The sequence below is a fragment of the Gossypium hirsutum genome, chromosome A07, assembly GCF_007990345.1.
Source record: "Gossypium hirsutum isolate 1008001.06 chromosome A07, Gossypium_hirsutum_v2.1, whole genome shotgun sequence".
In the NCBI taxonomy this organism is placed as follows: Eukaryota; Viridiplantae; Streptophyta; class Magnoliopsida; order Malvales; family Malvaceae; genus Gossypium; species Gossypium hirsutum.
Window position 1 is genome coordinate 73,554,221 of NC_053430.1, and position 25,371 is coordinate 73,579,591.

Consider the following 25,371-nt stretch of genomic DNA (forward strand, 5'->3'; position numbering starts at 1 on the left):
TCCTCCAACCTGCATTATAAGTATTACTATATGGGTTATTTTGAGATCTAAAGTTATTGTTACCCATATAGTTGACTTGCTCCTCTTCGGTTGTGGAATTGAAGGATTGATATCCTGTATGCACACCTCCACCACTTGAGTGACACCTCATTACTGGATGTACCTGCGTAGAACCAAGTAAACCATCAATCTTTTTATTGAGAAGTTCTACCTGATTAGAGAGCATGGTGACTGAATCGATGTTATAGACGCCGACTATTTTCGTTGGCGTTGTCCTCATAACCTGCCACTGATAGTTGTTCAGTGACATCTCCTCTATGAATTCATAGGCATCTTCCGGTGTTTTATTGTTGATGGTTCCATCAGCAGCTGCGTCAATCATTTGTCTTGTCGAGGGATTCACACCATTGTAAAACGTTTGAACTTGCAGCCAAAGCGGTAACCCATGGTGAGGGCACCTTCTCAGTAAGTCCTTGTATCTCTCCCATGCATCGTAAAGTGTTTCTAAATCCATCTGCACAAAAAAAGAGATATCATTACGTAACTTAACAGTTTTAGCCAGTGAAAAATATTTTAGTAAAAATTTCTCGGTCATTTGTTCCCAATTAATGATAGACCCTCGTGGTAACGAGTTTAACCACTGTTTAACTTTGTTTCTCACTGAAAAGGGAAATAACCAAAGACGAATGGCATCATCAAAAACGCCATTGATTTTGAATGTATCGCAAAATTCAAGAAAATTCGCCAAATGCGTGTTGGGATCTTCATCCTGCAAACCATCAAACTGAACAAACTACTGTATCATCTGAATTATGTTAGGTTTGAGTTCGAAATTATTCGCAGCAATAGCAGGTCTAACTATACTAGACCCAGTTCCTGTTAAAGAAGGTTTAGCATAATCATACATAGTACGTGGAGCAGGATTTTGATTAGCTGCAATTGCAGGAGGCACCTGATCACCTGGGTTTCCAGCCATCTCTTTGGTTGGGGTTTGAGTATCGTCTTTTCGCTCGTTCTCCGTGTATCGTAAACTACGTCTTATTTTTCTTTGATTTCTATGAACTGTGCAATCGATTTCTTTGTCAAAAAGTAATGGTCCTGACGAGCTTCTTCTAGTCATAAACTATAAAAACCTGCCAAGAGAGAGAAAAAGTAAATTAAGAAATAATAAAATAAAATAAAATTGCAAGAAAAATAAATGGCCAAAGTAATAAAAATTTAGTGTTCCTAATTGTAACACCCCAAACCCGGCTTGGGAGTTTGGCTCAAATCTGGTGTGTCATATTGAAGTGTTTTTCGAAAACCATGTTTCCATTAAAAACCCTTCTTAATAATTAAAAACTTATACCCTTTTTAAACCTTGTTAGAAAACCTCAGCTGAATAACATTCTTAACAACTTTGTAAAAATCTTGGCAGTTGCGGAAGCTTAATTTAAAAACAATTGCGGTTACGTGATGTTTTGAACAACAGTAGTTGCTTTGGAAAACCGTGTTCTAATACTAGCAATTATAAGAACAATAAATAAAATTCCAAATTTGAAATCCAGAAAATTACAACGGCTTTACTACAACCCACATAAAAACATTTAAAAGTAATAATTAAAACTGTAACATAAACAGTGTGTGTGGCTTCCTCCAAGCCCCTCGCAGCTCTGATCCGTCTAAGGCTGGAAATTACCTGAAAGGTTAATAAACGGGGTGAGTTTATGAAAACTCAGTGTGAGATCCCCTACTATATAAAAGGAACAATCAGTCATATAAAAGATTTAAAAGTCTGGCCCCAGCCCTATTTACAGTTTCAGTATCAATTGGGCTTTAGCCCATTATAACAGACAGTACCAGATGGGATTTAGCCCATTACAGAATAAGAAACATTATTAGAACTAGAATCAAAATGAGAATCAGAATCAGAATCAGGTGACAGAATCAAAATCAAATCAAAATCAAAATCAAAATTAGGTGACAGAATCAAAATCAGTATCAGGTAACAGAATCAGAATCAGAATGTGAATGCAATCCCAACCCAATCCAGCCGTATACACCCCCGTACCAACCTTACACCATGTTGGGAGAAAACTCGACCCACCCATCCACTACACACCACAGAATTTGCAGCATGGCTTCCAGAACAGATATTGTGACAGAGTCACCAGATACATATATTGTGGCAGAGCCACCAGAACAGATATTTGTGGCATAGCCACCAGAAACAGATAATGTGGCATAGCCACCAGAAACAGATAATGTGGCAAAGCCACTTAACAGAATGCGTGGCACAAAGCTGTCGGTAACTGCATTATGTTAGGCACATAGCCATCAACTAGAGTAACATAACTGGCACACAGCCCTAGGTAAATGTGATCGACACAGAGTCGTCAATAACCATATATTGGCACATAGCCTTAGGCAAATACGTTTGGCACATAGCCATAATCAGTTTGGCATAGAGCCATATGTAGGTTGGCGCAAAGCCATAATCAGAATAATTGGCTTTAAGCCATTGGTAGTTGTATCATGTTAGGCACATAGCCATCAGCGACGGTAATATCGTCGGCACACAGCCTCGAGTAAATATGATCGACACAGAGTCATCAATAATCATATATTGGGCTTAAAAGCCACCGGTGGATCCACAGTCGTCAAGCAACCATGCGATCCTATCAGATCAGATCTTCCTCCGTACAAAATCCCAACCCATGCAACATGTCATGTATGGAGAATGTCATGCCCATATTTGAATCAAAAAATCACAGTCAAGTCATTCATATATTCACAATCAAATCCGTCAACCACACAGTCCAAGTTAGTCACCTGCCAAAAAGGGCAAAACAGTCATTTAACACCCTAGGGGTAAAATGGTAATTTTACCCCTTAAAGGGTATCTCAGTAATTCTACCCTACAGGGGTATTTCAAAATTTCTACCCTACAAGGGTATTTTGGTAATTTTGTAAATTGAGGGTAAAATGGTAATTCTGTAAATCAGGGGTACTTTGGTAATTTTACAAGTCGAGCGTATTTTAGTAATTTCACAAACTAGGTGTATTTTGGTAATTTTACAAACTAGGGGTATTTTGGTAAATTTTACAAACTAGGGGTATTTTGGTAATTTTACAAACCAGGGGTATTTCGGTAATTTTGCTAATCGAGGGTATTTTGGTAATTTGGTAAACTAAAGTATTCTAAACAGGGATAACAATACGAATGGGCCTAAAGCCCATTCTCGACCCAAATGGGCCCACACGCTCGTGTGGCCCTTTTAGCCCAAATCTAGCCACAGATATGAGATTCACCTAGCCTAGTCCAATATTTACTACACAATCAAACAACTTATCCAATTAGGCCCGTACACATGGCCTATTTCGGCTCATCGCGGCCCGAAGTAGCCATCCTACAGCTAGAGTAGTGAGAAATACACACTTGATAGGAGACTGGAGTTAATCCGCGCTCCGAGCACTCTTAGTCGACGCCCAACCCAAACGAGCATGCCATAAAGCGAAAGGTGTAACACCCCTAACCCTAATCCGATCGCCGGATTAAGGCTAAGAGGTATTACCGAACTAAATATTTAATTATCTCACATTGTCAATACACATAAACTGAGATCGAACTGAAATACATACTGATATTTAAGTTATACGCCATTTTTGTATGGCAAAAATATTTATAATTTCAAAACATCATTATCATTAGCCTAACCTATACATGCCATATCGAGTCCAAAATATAATTGTACCCAAAAAGATCGATAGTGTGATGAACTGCTGACGATCCCAGAGTCAGTGGCCAAAATCAACGATCTATAAAACAGAGAAATAAAGAACAGAGTAAGCTTTCAAAGCTTAGTAAGTTTTAAGCAATTCAAACAATTAAAACCTATCATTTAAATCAAGCATTTAGTATCACAAAACGAAAATTCTAATTACAAATCACTTGGCCGAATGTACACAAGTACACCAATTAAAAAGCCTATTGGCCGAATATATATGTATATAAATATATAAATACACAAAGAAATTTCAGCATATACTTTACTTTATTTTATAGCTCATACAATTAATTTAAGTCACATACTTTCATGTAATGACAGACATCGACCGAATAGGTCATGCTCTTATTCGTAGATATAATAATCATTCACACACATATATCTTTCTTTGATACTAATAATTCACTTTAAAAAAATCAATTCACATACGAGTACCTAATACGTACCTGAATATCATAATGTATCGTACATAATCAATAGTAGTTTACCTCGAACTTTCGAACTCATAATCTTACTCGAATCACCGGCGTTAAGCCTGCTAGGTTTAAAACCCGAATCTAGTCACCAGCACAAAACCTGTGGGACTTTAAGCTCAGATATAATACCAGCACAAAGCCTGCGGGATTTAACCCGGATATATTACCAGCACGAAGCCTACGGGATTTAACCCGGATATAATTCCAGCATATAGCCTGCGGGTCTTTAAGCCCGGATACACATCAAATATCATGCATATTTAATCATATATTAACACATCTCATTCAACATACACATTAGTAGTCATTTGCTACATTCAGATATAAACTCCATATGAACACCATCATTTACATTTCGGTTCAAAAGTCATACATAAATATCACATATCCATTTCACCATTCAAACTTAACCCATAGTGACCATTCGACTGTAAGTCATATATATAAATTATTTATCACACAACTTAATTCAAGTAGAACCAAAAGGTCAAATTTCATCTAATATTTACATATCAAGGCATCATCAATTATATACTAAAGGTGACTACTCAAAACTTACCTCGGATATACTTGAACGGTTGCGGAAAGACTACTCAATTACTTTCTCTTTTCCCCTATCCAACTTTGATCCTCTTTGCTCTTGAGCTTTTTCTAGCAATCTCCTTAGCCGAAAATTTTAACAAAAATTTCTTCTTTCTCTATGCTAGCTACGGCAATGGAGGAACAAAGATGAACCAACTTTGGTTTCTCCTCCCACTAACACATTATTTTATTACTCTTATTCTTTTATTCATCTTTAATTCATCTAATAGAAATAATGCTAATAGAAAATACATATAATATATATTAAACAACATCATGGCCTGCCACTATCAAAAATGGTTAATTTGACATGCAAGTCCATTTTTTTTTGATGACATGCATTAATAGACCATTTTAAATTAACCTATCACATTCCAAGAATGTCTCACCTAAGTCCTATTTAATAAATTTCACACACAATGACAAAATCAAAGCATGAAACTTTCACACATGCATTTGCACATATAATAAGCATAGAATATAACGGTTAATTATTTTTGGGTCTCGATTTTGTGGTCCCAAAACCATTTTCTGACTAGAGTCAGATTAGGGTTGTCACAACTCTTCCCTCCATAGAAATTTTTGTCCCTGAAAATTCTTACCGGTGAATAAGTTAGGATATCATTCTTTCATAGAGTCCTCAAGCTTCCAAGTAGCTTCTTCTACCCCGTGTTTGAGCCACAATACTTTCACTAAAGAAATTTTCTTATTTCGTAGTTCTTTTATTCACGAGCCAAAATACTAACTGGTTTTTCTTCGTAACTCAAATCAGATTGAATCTCAACCTCTGATGGATTAATTATATGCGATGGATCGGATCTATAACGTCGAAGCATCGAAACATGAAAAACATTGTGAATCTTTTCAAGTTTAGGGGGTAAAATCAATATGTATGCGATCGGCCCAACTCGTTCAGATATTACATATGGTTCGATGAACCTCGGACTCAATTTTCCCTTACGACCAAATCTGAGCACCTTTTTCCAAGGTGAAACTTTAAGAAACACTTTGTCTCCGACCTAATACTCAATGTCTTTTCGTTTTAAATCCGCATACGACTTCTGACGATCTGAAGCTGGTTTCAGACTTTCACGGATCATTTTTACTTTCTGTTCAACATCTTTAATCAAATCAACCCCGAAGATTTTACTTTCGCTAAGCTCGATCCAAAACAACGGTGTACGGCATTTACGACCGTACAAAGCCTCGTAAGTTGCCATCTTAATGCTTGATTGAAAACTATTGTTGTAAGCAAATTCAATCAAAGGTAAATACCATTCCCATGAACCACTAAACTCAAGGATGCAACATCTCAACATATCCTCGAGTATCTGAATTATCCGCTTGGATTGACCATCGGTCTGGGGATGAAAAGCGGTGCTAAAATGCAACTTAGTACCCAATGCTTCTTGTAATTTCTTCCAAAATCGCGATGTGAATCTTGGGTCTCTATCTGATACAATTGAAACGGGTACCCCGTGTAATCTGACAATCTGAGAAACATACAACTCGGCTAGCTTATCAAGTGAGAAATTCATATGTACAGGAATGAAATGAGCTGATTTAGTCAATCTATCTACAACAACCCATATTGCATCTTTCTTGCTTGGTGACAAAGGTAACCCAGACACAAAATCCATCGTGACTCGATCCCACTTCCACTCGGGTATCATGATCGGCTGAAGTAAACCCGAAGGCACTTGATGTTCCTCTTTCACTTGTTGACATATCAAACATTTTTGAGACAAAGTCGAAAATGTCTCGTTTCATACCATGCCACCAATACTGACGTTTCAGATCATTGTACATTTTCGTACTACCCGGGTGAATTGACATTCGGCTACTATGAGCCTCGCTCAAAATCATCGAAATAAGTTCTGAATTTCTTGGAACACACAATCGACTTCTGAACCTCAAACAACCATTGTCGTCCATTTGAAACTCTGAATCCACATTCGAAACACATTCAGCTCGTTTAGCAACCAATTCCTCATCAAGTTTCTGAGTTTCACATATTTGATGAATCAATTACGGTTTGGCTTTTAATTCTGCTACTAACACATTATCAGATGAAATGGACAAGTGTACATTCATCGCTCATAAAGCAAACAGTGACTTGCGACTTAAAGCATCGGCAACCACGTTAGTCTTTCCCGGGTGATAATCAATGACAAGCTCGTAATCTTTCAACAATTCAAGCCAATGCCTTTGTCTCAGATTCAAATCTCTATGAGTCATCAAATATTTGAGGCTTTTGTGATCCGAATATATATGACACCTCTCTCTAAATAAGTAGTGTCGCCATATTTTCAAAGCAAATACGATGACAGCTAATTCGAGATCATGGGTCGGATAGTTTTTCTCATGTGGCTTCAATTGCCTCGAAGCATAAGCTACAACTCGACCTTCTTGCATCAATACACAACCCAGCCCATGTAAGGACGCATCACTGTAAATGACAAACTCTTTACCGGATTCAGGCTGCACTAACACTAGAGCTTCAGTCAAATAGGTTTTCAGTTGGTCGAAACTTTTCTGGCACTTTTCTGACCATTCGAACTTAACATCTTTCTCAAGTAGCTTCATCATTGGTGTGGCTATCATCGAGAAACCCTTTACAAACCGTCTGTAGTAACCAGCAAGTCCCAAAAAGCTCCGAACTTCAGTAACATTTCTAGGAGGCTTCCAATCAAGTATGGCTGATATTTTACTCGGATCAACACGAATACCCGATGCGGATACCACATGCCCCAAAAAGCTAACTTCTCTCAACCAGAACTCACATTTACTGAACTTAGCATATAACTGCTTGTCACGTAAAATCTGCAACACTAATCTCAGGTGCTCGGCATGTTCAGTTTCATCTCACGAATAGATCAAAATGTCGTCTATAAACACAACTACAAATCGGTCTAAATACTGTCAGGGGCATTAGTGAGCCCAAACGGCATCACTAAAAACTCATAGTGACCATATCTCGTTCTGAAAGCAGTTTTAGGCAGATCTGAGTCTCGAACTCGCAGCTGATAATAACCCGATCTCAAATCTATCTTTGAAAACACTGAGGCTCCTTTTAGCTGATCAAACAAATCATCAATACGCGGTAACAGATATTTGTTCTTTATTGTCACTTTATTTAATTGACGATAGTCGATGCACATTCTCTTAGGTCCGTCTTTCTTTTTCACAAACAATATTGGTGCACCCCAAGGTGAGAAACTCGGTCGAGCGAAACCTCTATCCGTCAACTCTTGCAATTGAGCTTTCAATTTCTTCAATTCGGTTGGTGCCATACGATACAGAGCTATCGAAATTGGTATAGTCCCAGGTACAAGTTCAATGCCAAACTCTACCTCTCGAACAGGTGGTAATCCCGGTAACTCCTTAGGAAAAACATCCGAATATTCACAAACCAATGGCACTGATTCAAGTTTCTTTTCTGACTCTTTACTATCAAGTACGTACGCAAGATATGCTTCACACCTTTTTTTTACATATTTCTGAGCCAACATCGAGGATATTACTGCTGGTAACCCGTTCAAATCAGTAGACTCAACTCGGATTATCTCATCATTTGCACATCTCAAATCAATAGTTTTTCTTTTGCAATTCACAACTGCATCATGTACGGTCAACCAATCCATACCGAGAATAACATCAAATTCATCAAACGGTAAAAGCATCAAATCAGCTAGAAAACAGGAACCTCAGATTATCAGGGGCATTTCTGATACGATCACGACCTGAAGTGCATCAAGTTCGAGCAAGGACTCAATGGTGCTACCTCAAGGACCAATTACGCGAGCTCGAGCTAAGCAATTCAAGGAGGCCATTTCGGCCTTAGTTAATCAAGTGTGGGGCGAGGCTTTGGTTGGAGAAATAGATCGAGTTGGGACCAGCTTAATAAAGTGTCCTTGCAACATTTTGCAAACTAATTTCAGCTCAATTTCCGCTCCTTGAACCCGTTCCAACTAAATTGAACTTTTATTTATTTCTTTTAGCTTTGCATTTAGTTTGCATTTTAATACTTGCATTTAAGCCTCTTAGTTTAATAAATGAGTTGCTGGTCATTAATACAACTCATCTTAGTTTAATTAAATGAGTTTATTTGATAAATTTAATTTAATGAGTTGCTTCTTTAATTAATCTAGTTACTAGGTTAATTTATTGGTGCATGAGTTAAAGTTCATTAAAAACGAAAAAAAAACGAAAAAAAATTTCAAACAAAAATTCTAAAAAAAAAACAAAATCTGAAAATTTGAACATAGTTTTACTTCTTTTCCGTTTTTCAATCCTGAAACCTTTACCCTCTCATCCACTTTCATCCTTGACCTTTTCGCCACACTATACCCGAATTATTCTCTTTCTTGTAAGCCTACCCAGTTGTAAATCACATCATCCCTTGTTACCCATTTGAAACCGACCACCTAGACTAAGGTTAAGCCTTGGCGAATCTGCTTACGAAATCACGAGAAAGGTAAAGAGAGGTAAAAGGCACGAGTGTTCTGAGAGCATTAGAGTGTTGAAAAAGCCGATCTTGAGTGCAAACACGAGTGTGAGTGCCATTCAAATTTTATTGTGAGTGACTAGTGAGGTTTGTGGTAAGGTATTCATTTTCTGTTTTGTTTTATTCATTTTTCTTTTCATCTATTAATCATGTCTCGAGAAGAGTTTTCAGCCTTTGAATTTCAATATTTGTTGAAAGAGATGGAGTGCATGCTCGATCGAAAAATCAAGCCTGTCCAAGAAAAGCTAGACCATCGAGCAAGAGTTCAACGAAAGCAAATTGTTCCAAGTCAGAAAAAGGAGTCAAGAACATCACGGAGACACACATCTAATGATTACTCGAGAAGAGATTTCTATCGTGATACCTATTCGACAAGAAATTCGAGTAGAAAGAAAGAAAGCTTCGAGTCTAAGGTCTTTCGAGATAACGAACGAGGGAGCCCAAGTAACTCTTCGTATGCATCCACGAAGACTCATTCTCGAAGAATTGATCGTGAACTCTATCTAAATGATTTCACATCTTTCGAACAAAATACTTATCATGCTGATTCACTTGTATTATCTTCAAGTTGTAAAGAAAAAATGAGAGAAAAAGAAATGAAAGAGAGGCAAGAGGCGAGTAAGAGAGAAAATGAGAGATTCTTGAAAGAGATTGAGAAAGTCATTGAAAAAGCCGTTGGAAAAGAAGAAGACGAAAAGCAAAAAGAGATCAAAAGAAAAGAGAGGCAAGAAAAGATTATGAGAGAAAATGAGAGAATCTTGAATGAAATCGAGAAAAGAAACAAAGAAATGAAAGACAAAGAAAAAGAGATTGAGAGTGAAAAAGAAAATGAGATTGAAAAAGAGAATGAAAAAGAGTTTGAGAGAGAGAAAGAATGTGAACAAGAAAAAAGAGTGGAAAAAGAAATTAAGATAAAAGAAATGAGTGATTCAGAAGAAATAGAATCGAGTGAAAATGATGTTAGTGAGCAAGCGAGGATTCTTTCTACTAACACTTCTGCTCGATCTTTTTGTGATCTTTCTTTTCAGGTTCCTAAAAGTCCGTGCGACCAAATCCAACTCCGATACCTTCAAAATGAGAGGCGTTTTCAGTTGTTTGAAAAAGGTAAGTTCGTGGACGACTGCCACCCATTGGAAATCGAAGGTAAGGAAGGTAAGGAATCTTTGTTTATCGAGTCAAGGCCGCCTGATTTAAAAATTACTCATAAAGGTTTTGATGGCATAACTTTTGAAAAATTTCCATCTTTTGATTTGGCTAATTGTTGTTCATATATTAATGTTAACGATGTTGATTCAAAAGATGCCATGAAGATTCCGTCTTATGACATGTTTTATAATGACAATTCTGTTGATTCTGTTGGATTGGTTCATCCTGTGCAATTTGTGAATGTGTGTGATAGTAGTTTTTCACGTTTTGATTTGTTTGATTATAAAATTCTTTGAATTCATCTTTCTATTTAAACGTGCCTATTAAAATGATTTGTGATGGATTTGAATTTTTGAAAGGTCGCATGATCACAACTTCTTTGCTCGATATATGCGTTAAAAGTTTTTTGCATGAAATAATTGATCTGTTTGACTTTGTTCTTCAAGATAAATCTCTGAAATTTTGTGTGAGATTTCCATGCTTTGATCTATCTGTTCGAGTAGAAATTACGATGCAAGATTGTTCGAGTATTTGCATGTTTAAGTTTCCTTTTATTTACTTCCATGATAACATGTTGCATCGTTTCTTTGGTGATAAAATGAATATTCTTGGTTGTGCCAATTTTTCAAGTTTAATTGAACGAGTGAAATTTGAATCATGCGATGAGTTGATTATATTTTCCTTATTTAACATGTTGCCTGCTAAATCAAATGACCAAGTTCGTGTGTTCAAGCCTGGTATTTGCTACATGAATTCATTTTATGGAAACATTAAGCACTTTGCATCATTTGCATTCAAATTATGTTTGCTTGATGTTCGAACTTTTGATAAGAAGGTGAAATTCAATGATTTGGGTTTCAATTTTGATTCGTTTACTAATTACCTTGTTTGGCCACATCTAAAATTTCCGTTCCATTTTGAGAAGGTAAGATCGACTTATGCTTTGGGACTTGAATCAAATTTCAATGATGATTTATTTTTTTTCTTTTCAGTCCATACCTCCTACTAAAACTAACCTTTTACATTTTTGTGAATGTAACCCTTTAAAAAGCACGAGCTGTCATGGTGCTTCGTCACCCACCCAAGTTGATCGAGATAAAAGGTTTGTTTTACATTATCTGTCTGAAGAGAGAAGATTTATCTTGTTTGAAAAAGGTAAAACTGAACATAAATTTTCTTCTCTTCAAGATCGACAAGGTAAAGTTTACGAAAATTTTCAAATACCTTTACTCTATTCGAATGTTGTTGAAAATCTTTTTGATGGTTTGATGTTTGGAAATTCTTTGTACCTTGTTGTGATTGATTGTTGTCTTTGGCCTAGTAGTGATCCGTTTGTGTTGGAAAGTGATTACACAAATCATGTTGTTAATAAGCGAAAGAGTGATTTAGTTTCCAATTGGCCATGGTACACTTTGCGTGTACATTCCCATGAATTGTTATTTTTGAATAAACATATTGAAATGTTTTGGATGAGGAATAATGTGTTTAAGTGCCTGCCATCGTTTACAATCAATTATACCTTGATCCAACTTAGTCTTCATGTTTGCAACATTGGTCTAACGAAACTCTTTGATAAATTTACGTATGCTTGCTTTGACCAATTGAGATTTTTGGCATATGTTCGATTGAATGAATTTTTTATGAACTATCGAACACATTTGAATCTGACTCCTTTCAGTTTCTTTTTATTGGCTGTGGTAAGAATTTTTCAGGTTTGTGTGACATCTTCCATCCCATTTGACCGAGGAAAACCATGCATGAGTCAAAGTTCTCCCATGGACAAACGGCTCGACTTGAAGACAAGTTGCCTAAAAGAGGGGGGAATGATACGATCGCGACCTGGAGTGCATCAAGTTCGAGCAAGGACTCAATGGTGCTGCCTCAAGGACCAATTACGCGAGCTCGAGCTAAGCAATTCAAGGAGGCCATTTCGGCCTTAGTTAATCAAGTGTGGGGCGAGGCTTTGGTTGGAGAAATAGATCGAGTTGGGACCAGCTTAATAAAGTGTCCTTGCAACATTTTGCAAACTAATTTCAGCTCAATTTCCGCTCCTTGAACCCGTTCCAACTAAATTGAACTTTTATTTATTTCTTTTAGCTTTGCATTTAGTTTGCATTTTAATACTTGCATTTAAGCCTCTTAGTTTAATAAATGAGTTGCTGGTCATTAATACAACTCATCTTAGTTTAATTAAATGAGTTCATTTGATGAATTTAATTTAACGAGTTGCTTCTTTAATTAATCTAGTTACTAGGTTAATTTATTGGTGCATGAGTTAAAGTTCATTAAATAATTCTTTTAATTAACTAGTTGTTGGAATAAATGATGCATAAGTGTGTGTTCATTTATTTACGTAGTTGTTAATTTGTTTAAAGCTTAATAATTGAATAAATGTGACGGTTACATATGTTTTAATTGCAGGTGACTTTTCAATTCACAAAGGCTGTTACGCATTCAATAAAGGAGACCTTTCAAGTTATTTTGGTTACAAAAGAGGGGGCTGTTATAAAGGAGGCATTAAGCATCATTAAAAGAGAGTTTAAAGGAGCATTTCATGTCCTTTAAAATCTGGTAGCAGCTTGTTCAAATACCCCAACGTTTTTTTTTTGCTACTTAATGGACAATTTATGCATTGCAAATTTCATTAAAGTGGCTGGAGTCTATTCAACTAGCCAAAGGGAAAATCAAGAGTCATTTTTCAAGCCTTTAAGGACATTAATTCAGCTAGTTGAAGAGAGGAGTTATTGACTCTAGAATTTCAAAAGTCTTTAATTTATAATTAGCCCTTTAATAGCACTTTACTATGTGACCATTCGGCTAGCTCATTTTAGCCTTATAAATTCTTGTAACCAAGCTTTTTGGGACACTACTTTTTGGACATTTTTGTTAATGATATTCTGCCAAATTTGTGAGGCAAACTTTTCTCTGTTTTCGTTCAAAGATTTGTTGGCTACCTAGTGTTCTAGTTGTGTCGTCCATTTTCTTTGTTGAAAACCGAACTTATCACTACTCGTAGTGTGGCGTTCAAACATACCAAGGTTCCTACTTTGCTAAGTAGCGGGTCGAGGTTCTCATATTCTCCATCCGACCACCTTGAAAACTTATAAACATTTGGGTCAATATTTTCTAATATTGGTTCATGTTTGTTTTTGAGATCATTTTCATTTCCATTCCATTCCATCTTTTCGTTTCATTATAACCAAACCTACAAAAACTTTATATCCATAAACCCATCTACATAAACTTCATATCCATAAACCCATCTTTGAATCCTTTTACATAGCTTCCGCCATTATTTACGTTAAAACATCCTTTTGAACAAATCGAACGCTATTCCTTCGTAGACGATCGGGCAAACTCACATACGACTCGACTCACCTCGAGGCGGATCGTATCAATTTCCTGCACACTTTGTTGACTAGCACGTATCGACCTAAGGGATTCGACACTCGAATCACGAACTCAGTAGACTCAACAAGTAGAGTCTTACTGGATGGTAAAGTCTCACATACATATGAATGAGTAGAATCAGGGTCAATCAATGCAATCACATCAATATCAAAGAGAGTGAAAGTACCAGTAATAACATCAGGCGAACAAGCATCCTCGCGTGCGCGTATAGCGTAAGCTCTAGCAGGGGTACGAGCCTCGGATCTGGTCGTAGCATCTCTAGATCCTCTCTAACCACTGCTAGCATTTCCCGTATTTTTAGGTGGTCTACCTCGTACTGTAGTAGTACTCGGTTTCCTACTCTGATTCACATTCTGCTCAGACAATCTCGGGCAGTCCATGATAAAGTGATTAGCTGATCCACACTTATAATAGGAGCGATCATGAAATCTATAACTCCCCGAATGCCATTTTCCAAAAACTTGCACTCGGTCCTATCCCGACGATCATTTCCAGTAATGGCAACTGAAGTGGCTCGCGTACTCACAGGGGGTCTATCACAGTCTCGTCTGGAAAAGCCCGAAGTGTTCTTAAATCGGCCCGAATCATCTCAGAATTTCTTCGGTGACTGCTGAAAAGGCTTTCCCGAAGATCTTTTACGGAACTCTCTAGCTCCATCTTCAGCTTTTTTTTTCTTTACTGAGTTCTTCGGCTTTGTAAGCTCGCTCGACAAGTACTAAAAACTCTCTGATTTCAAGAATGCCAACAAACAGTTTTATATCTTCGTTCAACCCATCTTTAAAACGTTTACACATAATAGCTTCTGAAGAAACACATTCTCGGGCATACCGGCTAAGTCTCACAAATTTTCGTTCATAATCAGTAACTGACATGGAACCTTGTTTAAGTTCAAGAAATTCCTTCCGTTTCTGATCGATGAATCTCTGGCTAATATACTTTTTCCGGAGCTTGATTTGGAAGAACTCCCAAGTCACTCGCTCTCTTGGCACAATAGAAACCAATGTATTCCACCAATAGTAGGCAGAATCACGTAGCAAAAATATAGCACATTTTAGGCATTCATTGGGTGTGCAAGACAGTTCATCGAACACTCGGATAGTATTGTCCAACCAAAATTCAGCTTGCTCAGCATCATCACTGTCTGTAGCTTTAAATTCAGTAGCCCCGTGCTTTCGAATTTTGTCAACTGGGGGCTTATTCAACCTCATCTGATCAATTACTGGAGGTATCATAGGTGCAGGGGGTGTATTATTCGGATGTGGGGGTTGTGGAGCAGCCGTATTAGTTTGAATGTATTGGTTGAATCAATCATTCATCACTTTATAAAAGGCTTGTCTAGCCTCATCATTTTGATTGCTCACAATAGGTTGAGAGTCCACCGGCGCTGTCCTGTGCGTGGGAGCAGGCGCTACACTCTCGATATCAACAGCTACCACTCGATCGGGATCGAGATCCATTACTATACGAAAACACATTTTTAACTGTCAGAAATCCTCACACTATCATATTATCACATAATGGCATGTATGGCTAGACTCATATACACTATGTTAGTCCTAGAATTGACTAAACCGTAGCTCTGATACCAATAAAACCTAACCCTAATCCGATCGCCAGATTAAGGCTAAGAGGTATTACCGAACTAAACATTTAATTATCTCATTCATATTGTCAATACACATAAACTGAGATCGAGCTAAAATACATACTGATATTTAAGTTATACGCCATTTTTGTATAGCCGAAATATTTACAATTTCAAAACATCGTTATCATCAGCCTTACCTATACATGCCATATCGATAGTGTGATGAACTGCTGACTATCCCCGAGTCGGTGGCCAAAATCAACAATCTATAAAACAGAGAAATAAAGAACAGAGTAAGCTTTCAAAGCTTAGTAAGTTTTAAGCAATTCAAACAATTAAAACCTGTCATTTAAATCGAGCATTTAGTATCACAAAACGAATATTCTAATTACAAATCACTTGGCCGAATATACACAAGTACACCAATTAAAAAGCCTATTGGCCGAATATATATGTATATAAATATATAAATACACAAAGAAATTTCAGCACATACTTTACTTTACTTTATAGCTCATACAATTAATTTAAGTCACACACTTTTATGTAATGACAGACATCGACCGAATAGGTCATGCTCTTATTCATAGATATAATAATCATTCACACACATATATCATTCTTTGATACTAATAATTCACTTTAAAAAATCAATTCACATACGAGTACCTAATACGTACTTGAATATCATAATGTATCATACATAATTAATAGTAGTTTACCTCGAACTTTCGAACTCATAATCTTACTCAAATCACCGACGTTAAGCTTGCTAGGTTTAAAACCCGAATCTAGTCACCAGCACAAAACCTGCGGGACTTTAAGCTCAGATATAATACCAGCACTAGGCCTGCGGGATTTAACCCAGATATAATACCAGCACGAAGCCTGCGGGATTTAACCTGGATATATTGCCAGCACGAAGCCTACGGGATTTAACCCGGATATAATTCCAGCATATAGCCTGCGGGTCTTTAAGCCCGGATACACATCAAATATCATGCATATTTATTCATATATTAACACATCTCATTCAACATATCACATTAGTAGTCACTTGCTACATTCGGATATAAACTCCATATGAACACCATCATTTACATTTCGGTTCAAAAGTCATACATAAATATCACATATCGATTTCACCATTCAAACTTAACTCATAGTGACCATTCGACTATAAGTCATATACATAAATTATTTATCACACAACTCAATTCAAGTAGAACCAAAAGGTCAAAATTCATCTAATATATACATATCAAGGCATCATCAATTATATACTAAAGGTGACTACTCAAAACTTACCTCGGATATACTTGAACGGTTGTGGAAAGGCTACTCAATTACTTTCTCTTTTCCCCTATCCAACTTCGATCCTCTTTGCTCTTGAGCTTTTTCTAGCAATCTCCTTAGCCGAAAATTTTAACAAAATTCCTTCTTTCTCTATGCTAGCTACGGCAATGGAGGAACAAAGATGAACCAACTTTGGTTTCTCCTCCTACTAACACATTATTTTATTACTCTTATTCTTTTATTCATCTTTAATTCATCTAATATAAATAATGCTAATAGAAAATACATATAATATATATTGAACAACATCATCGCCGGCCACTATCAAAAATGGTTAATTTGACATGGAAGTCCATTTTTTTTTGATGACATGCATTAATAGACCATTTTAAATTAACTTATGACATTTCAAGAATGTCTCACCTAAGTCCTATTTAATAAATTTCACATACAATGACAAAATCAAAGCATGAAACTTTCACACATGCATTTACACATATAATAAGCATAGAATATAACGGTTAATTATTTTTGGGTTTCGGTTTTGTGGTCTCGAAACCACTTTTCGACTAGGGTTACATTAGGGCTGTCACAAAAGGGATTAGCCAAGAAAGGTACATTTACTCTCCTCATGGTTCTATCTATTTAAAGTTAGCTTCGCATCCACTCTTATGTTAGCTTCCCGATGTAGGATCCCTCCATCATCAGAGTTTAAATTCAACACCAACTCTTGCCGCCCCCTGTTAGCAAAATAAATGCTCTTTGATTGCCATGAGTTTCGAACCCTGGACCTCCTTGCCAACTCTATGACGCCACCTTCCTTCCTCTTATGTGGTGCTACTTTGCCACTAGACCACAAGGCTTTTTGTGGCATAATTTCTCCAACAATATTCTTAAGGCCTACCTACTACACCCAGGGTTTGATTCACCTTAAACCAAAATTTTACTAGAGTCTAGGTTTGAGCCCAGGACTTCTCGAACACTTTTCAGCACACTTAACCCCTAAAACTAGCCTTCATTAACGAAGTTTACATGCAGAGCAAAACATTATAAGTTGCCTTCAATAGCTCCCATGCTCAAGGCCCAAAACTTCTAGGCCCAAATTCAGGGTGTTACACTAATATTTTAGTTCCTCGGCAACGGTGCCAAAACTGGATTGCGTGATTTGTAACAAGTAATAAATATTTATAATGAAGATCAAACCTAGACTAACTATTATCACGACGAAAAGGAAAGCGCACCTATCGAACAATAGTATAGTAATGGCAAGACCGAGATATCGTACCCAAGGAACCAAAAGTACTAGTAATAACTATCTTTTTATTATCTAGCCTAAGAATAAAAGGGGTTTGTTTTAATTAACTAATTATTTAAACTAAGAACGCACAGAGAAAAGAATTGGGGAATTGCTTTTGGGAAAATTGATTGACTTGAGACAATACCTAAGGAAAAATCCACCTAGACTTTACTTGTTATTCTGGCTCCGAATCGGACGATTTATTCATTCAACTTGTTCCATAGATATCCCTAAGTTATGTTATTATCCCTATTCAAGACTAATAACGTCTAATCCCTAGATGGAATAACCGAGACTTTTCTCTAATTAACACTCTAGGGTTGCGTTAACTCGATCTATGAATCCCCTTATTAGGTTTCACCCTAATCCGGTAAAAACTTGTCACCCTATTTCTAGGCACGCAATCAACTCCGCTTAATTATGGCAAATGTACTCTTAAACAGGGTCTATTCCTCCTCTGAATAATAGCGTGTCTTGAATCAGTATCCTGGGATATCAAAACAAGAATTAAGAACACATAATTAAGAACAAGTTAAATATTTATCATACGATTCAGAAAATAATAACAAGATTCGTCTTAGGTTTCATTCCCCTTAGGTATTTAGGGGATTTAGTTCATAACTAAATAAGAAAACATCTCAGAAAAATAAATAATACAAAACATAAAGAAAACCCAAAATTCCTGAAGGGGAATTGAGGAGATCTTCAGTCTTGATGATGAATTCGGCTTCTGAGATGGATCAATTGGCTTCCTTGGGGTAATTCCTTACCCCTCTTCTCCATCTCCCTTTTTCTCATCCTTTAGTGTGTATTTATAGACTTTGGAATGCCTAGAAACCCTCAAAAGTGGCCTTTTTCAAATTGGACTTAACTTGGGCTCGGCATGGACACGCCCGTGTGACGTGATTACCAGGCCGTGTTCAATCCGTTAAATTGCACACGGCCGTGTGGGTCAATGGCCAGGCCGTTTTGAATTGTGAAAGCCTTGGTCGACACTCTCGAAAGACACGGCGTGTAAGCGCGCGTGTGGCAAGGCTTAAGCTGTGTAATCTTTTCGATTTGGTCTATTTTGTCCCTTTTTGGCTCATTTTGACTCTTGTTGCTCTCCTGAGTACAAAACATGAAATTAAAGCATTAGGAGTATCGAATTCACCAATTCTAATGAGAAATCATCTATAAAATGCATTAAACATGGGGTAAAAATATGTATTTTTAAAATATAATTTATCTCCAGACGACACATATTCTATTGTACTAATTGGTTTAGATGTACTGGAGCTATTAATTATTCTATCATCCAATCTTTGGAATTGATAGATCTCTTAGATGTAATAAATTTTATTGTATTTCAGTAGTAATTTTATTAGGTTCAAAGATTTCAATAATTTTTATTAATTTCTTAGATTTATTCTTCTGTTGTATTAGTATATTCATTAAAAGAAATCCAACTATTTGCTAGATCTTCAACTAAATCATTAATTTCAGAATTTTTTATCTGAATTCTAAGACATAAACATTCTTCTATCAAAGGATCTGTAATAGATATAAAGTAATTTGGTTTAACTTTAAATCCTATTATTCCTGAATGTAAATGTGATTAAATTCCTCAAGTGCTTTTATTGAATTTTCAAATTTTTTATCTAATAATACTGCTATTATTGTTATATCATGTCCTCTTCCAAATAATGTTCTTATAGTTATCATTATAATCCTTAAATGTCTATATCTAACCTAGGGATATTCTTTTTAATCCTCTTAATTTTGTTTGTAACACCCCAAACCCGGTCTAGACGTTATGGCCGAATCTGACAATGTCACATGGAATGGAATTTGTACTCTAATTCATCGAGTGAAAACCCTTCCAGTTTATTAGTCTTTAATTAACTCAGAAAAAGGCATGTTCATTGTTATGGTTCAAACGTGATTTTTTAGCGGAAGCTTGTGAACTTTTGTTTGAGAAAGCCGTTCGTTTTTAGGAAAAATTTAATTTCAAGAAAACGTCATGTTTTTGTAGTGATAAAACTGGAAAGCAAAGTATAATACCAAATTTAAACAGTCAGTCCCAAAAGTCCCAATTACAAAAATAATACCCAAATTATTAACAAAAATTAATTAACTTAAAAAACTGAATTAAAATAGTACGAAATAGTGGTGGTCACTGCCGAGTCCTCTGCTGCTCCGATCTATCTAATGCTGGGGATTACCTGAACAGATCAAATAGAAAAGGGTGAGTTTTCGCAAACTTAGTGTGTAATCCCCACAAAATACATACACGCAGCATAATATCAGAAATCAATCATGTATATACAGTTTGGGCCTGAGTCCATTACAGAATCAGTGTGGGCCTTAGCCCACTCATGTAATGCCCCGAAATTGGGACAAGAAGTATTGGGCTTTGAGCATGGGAGCGATTAGGAGACTGCTAATAAATATTTCAGTTAGGCAAGAAAGTGACGCAAATTTCATGTTTGCTTTATTTGCTAAGTGATTTGGGTGTGTTTGGGAGTGTTTGAGAAGCCTGGGTTCAAGTCTGGGCTTTTGCAAAAAAAAAAATTAGTTTTTCCCCTTAAGTGAACCTTGGCATTAATGTGACAACCCAAATTAGACCCTGGTCGGAATGTGGTTTCGAGACCACATTACCGAGCCAAATTTTATTTTCGTGTTTTAATTGCATAAATTTTGTGTGACAGTGAATATATGAGAAATTAAATGCTTAATATTAGCATTAGGATTGTGAATTAATTCAAAAAGGACCTAGTTGAGGAAGTTAGAAAAGATGATAGATGAATTATAAGGATAATTAATAATAGGGTGAGGAAGCATGGCTTTGCATGTCAAATTGCCATAAAATTCATGGTGGCCGGCCAAGGAGTGATGATGCTCCACTCATTCTAATTTAATATGTTTCTTTTGGTAAACAAATGATGGGGATAATAATAGGAAAGGGAACAAAAAAAAATGGGTGTCATACTTGCCATCTCCTAGCCGAAAAACCAAGAAAAAGAAGGGAAAAAAAAAACTTGGAAAGAATTCGGCCATTGCTTGTGCCTAGGAGGAGTGTTGATGTTGTGGCATGAAAATGAGGGAGTTTGAATGCTTAATAAGGAGGAAGAAGGAGTGTTCATGTTTTCTTTCTTTTGCAATTGTTCTAACTAGAGGAAGAAGAGGAAGCAAGATCCGGCCAAGGTGGTCCTTTAAGTGGATTAAGGTATGTTAATGCTCTATCATGAAAATCTTTGTATATTTGGAGTGGCCATCAAGTATAGAAGCTAGCTCATGGCAATGTTCTCTTTTTGTAAAGTTAAGAAGATGACATTCGGCCATGGATGGTTGTATTTCTTGATGTCGTTTTGATGCTTTAGGGTATTGAGGGTTGATTATAGATGAGGTGAGTTTCTTGATTTAAATTTGATGGATGTTAAGCTAGTTAGGCAACCAAAGGTTCAATATTTTTGTTATGTGGTTATATGTGCATTTCGGCCATGGTCTTTGTTTGAATTTGAGATTTGTAATGTGATTTTCCTAAATTGTCTATGAATTTTTGGTTGTTGATTCCATGGTAATGGTATATTGAATCCATGACTTGAATCCATGAAAATTTAGTAAGGTTGCATTCGGCAACTTGCTTGGAATTAAAATTGATGTCTAAGCTTAGGTGATTTCGATGATGATATATATATATTCATAAGTATATTTAGTTGATTCGGCTTTGGTAGTTGCATGAGGTTATTAGCCGAATTACTACATACATATACATGTGAAATCGGATTGTAAATATTTAGCAAGGTGGTTAAACTAGTTAAATTAGTGATTTAGCTCAAGGAGTTAAAGGAGGTGAATCGAGCAAGGGCAAAGAAAAGGTTATCGAGTAGCCGAGTTGGAACCGTCTTACCCAACACGAGGTAAGTCATTAAGCATGTAGTTGGTATTATTTCAAATGGTCATAATGTTTATGTATTGATGCTGAATGGAATGAATAAATATACATATATATATATGCATGTACGTATGTGATGATGAAATTGTGAATGAAAAGAAAAGAGGTAAGATGTACTGAGTTGTTGATCTCGGCACTAAACGTGCGGGTATAACCATTTATGACCATGAGATTGGCGCTAAGTGCGCGGGATTAAATTGTACAGCACTAAGTGTGCGATTTGACTATGTTGCACTAAGTGTGCGAAATGAATATGATGCACTAAGTGTGCGAATTGACCATGCGGCACTAAGTGTGCGGTTTGACTATGTAGCACTAAGTGTGCGATTGATTACGTAGCACTAAGTGTGCGAGTTGATTATATAGCACTGAGTGTGCGGACTCAATACATTCGTGAATCATTATGGACCTACGTGTGCGACACTATTGAGTCGATCGCGGACAGCGGATCGGGTAAGTGTCTTGAGTACATGGCTAATAGGTGCTATGCTTATACTTGGTGTTGAGCTCGGTAAGTTTGAACCTATATGACAAATATACTTGAAGTCACGTACATAAAATTTATCGTAGGATGGGTGAAAGGCCGTTTAGTCGTTTGATTGTAACGAAAATAAATTGATTTATGAAAATGCTTCAATGTCCTATTGATTGAGTATATGGAATGTGAATGCATGAATTGATATGAAATTGAATCGATAGGTTGGAGGAACTATGGTATGGTTCGGTATGGATGGAGTAAATTGTCTCATTCCATTTTGTTTTCCTCTTGTGATAATGTTATTGATGGATGGTAGTGCATTGCTTATGACTTACTGAGTTATAAACTCACTCGGTGTTTCCTTGTCACCCATTATAGGTTGCTTGAACTCATCTATTTTTGCGGGTCAGGCCGTCATCGCAGTCATCACACCGGATAGCAAGTTTGGTACTTTCTTCTTAGTTGGCTTAGAAGAACATTTTGGCATGTATAAGCTATTACGTTGTGTTTGAATTTTGGCATGTAAACTTTAAGCCATGCGAAAATGGCACGAATGTTCGATTGAGTTGGATCAAGGGTAGGCATGAGATGGACCTAGTTACTTTCGTAACAGATGCTGGCAGCAGCAGTGTCATGAGATTGAAAATCACTAAAAATAGTAGGAGTGGAATTAATTGATGAATAAATTATGTAATCGAGCTCGATGAGTCTGCTTTCATGAGGAAGTAACGAAAAGATCATATGAGCAGTATATAAGAGATAATCAGATTATAGTGGGACAGGGCCAGAACGGTTTCTGGATTCCCTGCTCCGACTTTGAAAATTATTACAAATTAACCAGAGATAATTAGGGTCGTACCATATATGTACAGATTCCTCTCTGAGTCTAGTTTTCATAGAAACAAACGGCATCAGTATTGAAGCCCCGTGTAGGGAGATATCCAAGTTGTAATGGGCAAAGGTCAGTGTAGTCGATCCCTGCAACATGGGAGACTTTGACTAATAAACTGTACTAATTGGCCCAACCAAAAATTCTAGAAAAAAATACATAGATGGGAACATGAGTCTAGTTTCTGGGGAAAAATTACGAAACTGATTTTTGAGTTACGAAACTCAAGATATGATTTTTAAAACGACTAGTACACAGATTGGGCAGTGTCTGGAAAATAAATTTTGTAAGGGGTTAAAGTCAGTTAACACCTCGTGTTCGACTCCGGTGTCGGTTTCGGGTTCGGGGTGTTACAATTAACTTGTAGGCCTTATAAATATTTGTGGGTAAAATGTGTCACAAGAAGAGCGTGTGGTCTAGTGGCAAAGTGGCATGTAGCTTCTGCTGGGGGACTGAGTTCGAGTCCTATGTTGCACAATGGAGTAATTATTTTGTTGTTTGGAGCAGTGTAGGTGGTGGAGTTAGACTAAGACTCCGTGGTTGAATTGGTCATGAGAGTTTGAATAGAGTTTGAATGGGATGTTGGAGTGATTTGTGGAGAGAATCATGGGGCGTTATTAGGAGAAAATCAAGGAATTTGGGTTAGGGAGAAGAGTTGTGCTGTATGGGGGCTTTGGGCACTCCACATTCGGCTATCAAGGGTTCCTTTTGCGTTTTTTGGTAGCCGTTTGTTGCTGGGGACCTTGGCTTCATTTTTCCTTGCGTTGGTATTTTTTCTCTCTAAAGCCAAATTAACTTTTCGTTTTAGGTGTTTACTGTGAGGTTGCTTTGATTTTTGCACTCTTTTTACTCTGTTTAGCCGAATCTCTACATTTTCCTTCTCTTCCAATACTGGCCGAATACATCCCTCAACACTGTCCAGATTGCTCCCCTTCTGTTCTCTATTTTCTTCTTTTTTCCCCTCTTGTTATTTCCACTGCACCTTGGCCGATTTTTTAAGCTGCTTTCTCTCATCCGATTTTATTCTTTCTTTTCGGGTTTTATTCAATAGCCGATGGTCCCCCTGCCTTTCTAATTTTCTTCGATTTCTATGTTATTGGATACAAATCAGATATAAATTAGGGCCTTAGCCCATCTCAGATATGATATGCGATTAGAACAGAATATCGGAATCCTACCCACCAGCCTCTACACACCATCTCTATCCAACCCTACACACCATGTGGGGATTAAATCAACTCACCCATCCCTACAACCTGCTGTACCAAAATGCGGCACATAAATAGATATTTACACTAAAATGCAGCACAAGTCAGAATATCGCAGCAAAGTTACCAGGTAACAAGCTTAAGAGCCTTCTAAACACTTCCTCCATAAATCATCAACCCACCCCGATGCAATGCAACATATATAAAATGTCATGCTATTATGCAATTACAGTTCATACATTCTTATTTCGGAAATTCATGCTCAGTACAGAAATCAAATAGGCGGATCACTCAGTTCATACATTCTTATCTAAGTAATACTTACCAACTCTATAGTAGGTCCACGTCGACTCGGGCGACCTGTGTACCCTATAGAACTTTTCAAAAAATGGCTTACATGTTCATGTGCATGCTGTGTGGGCCCACATGGCCCAAATTGGCCTTGGCCGTGTGGATCACACGGCTTGACCCAAAAATCCCACACGCTTGTGTGGACTACCATGTGGTCCCACACACCCGTGGGCCCACACGGCCCAATTCAGTCTGGCTCGTGTGTCGCACACAGTCTGCCTCGTCGACCATACGTGTAACGACCTAAATTTTACGGTTATTGAAAGTGTATTTTCGGGTCTCAATTTCTGAAAAATGGATTCGTAAATATTTATTAAAAATATTTACGAATTAAGTGGGTAGTTAATTAGAGTTTAATGAAGTGAATTGCTTAATTAAGGATAATTAGATAAAAGGATTAAATTAATAAAGTGTATGGTAAAGTTAAAATACATGTGT

At 36.9% G+C, this 25,371-nt stretch overlaps 1 non-coding gene across 1 annotated transcript; it reads left to right on the plus strand.

Moving 5' to 3' along the window:
• Nucleotides 1–440: 440 nt before the first annotated feature.
• Nucleotides 441–547, plus strand: LOC121204150 (small nucleolar RNA R71). Its single transcript, XR_005899078.1, has one exon. It is a non-coding gene; the product is annotated as a small nucleolar RNA R71 (small nucleolar RNA).
• Nucleotides 548–25,371: the final 24,824 nt, after the last annotated feature.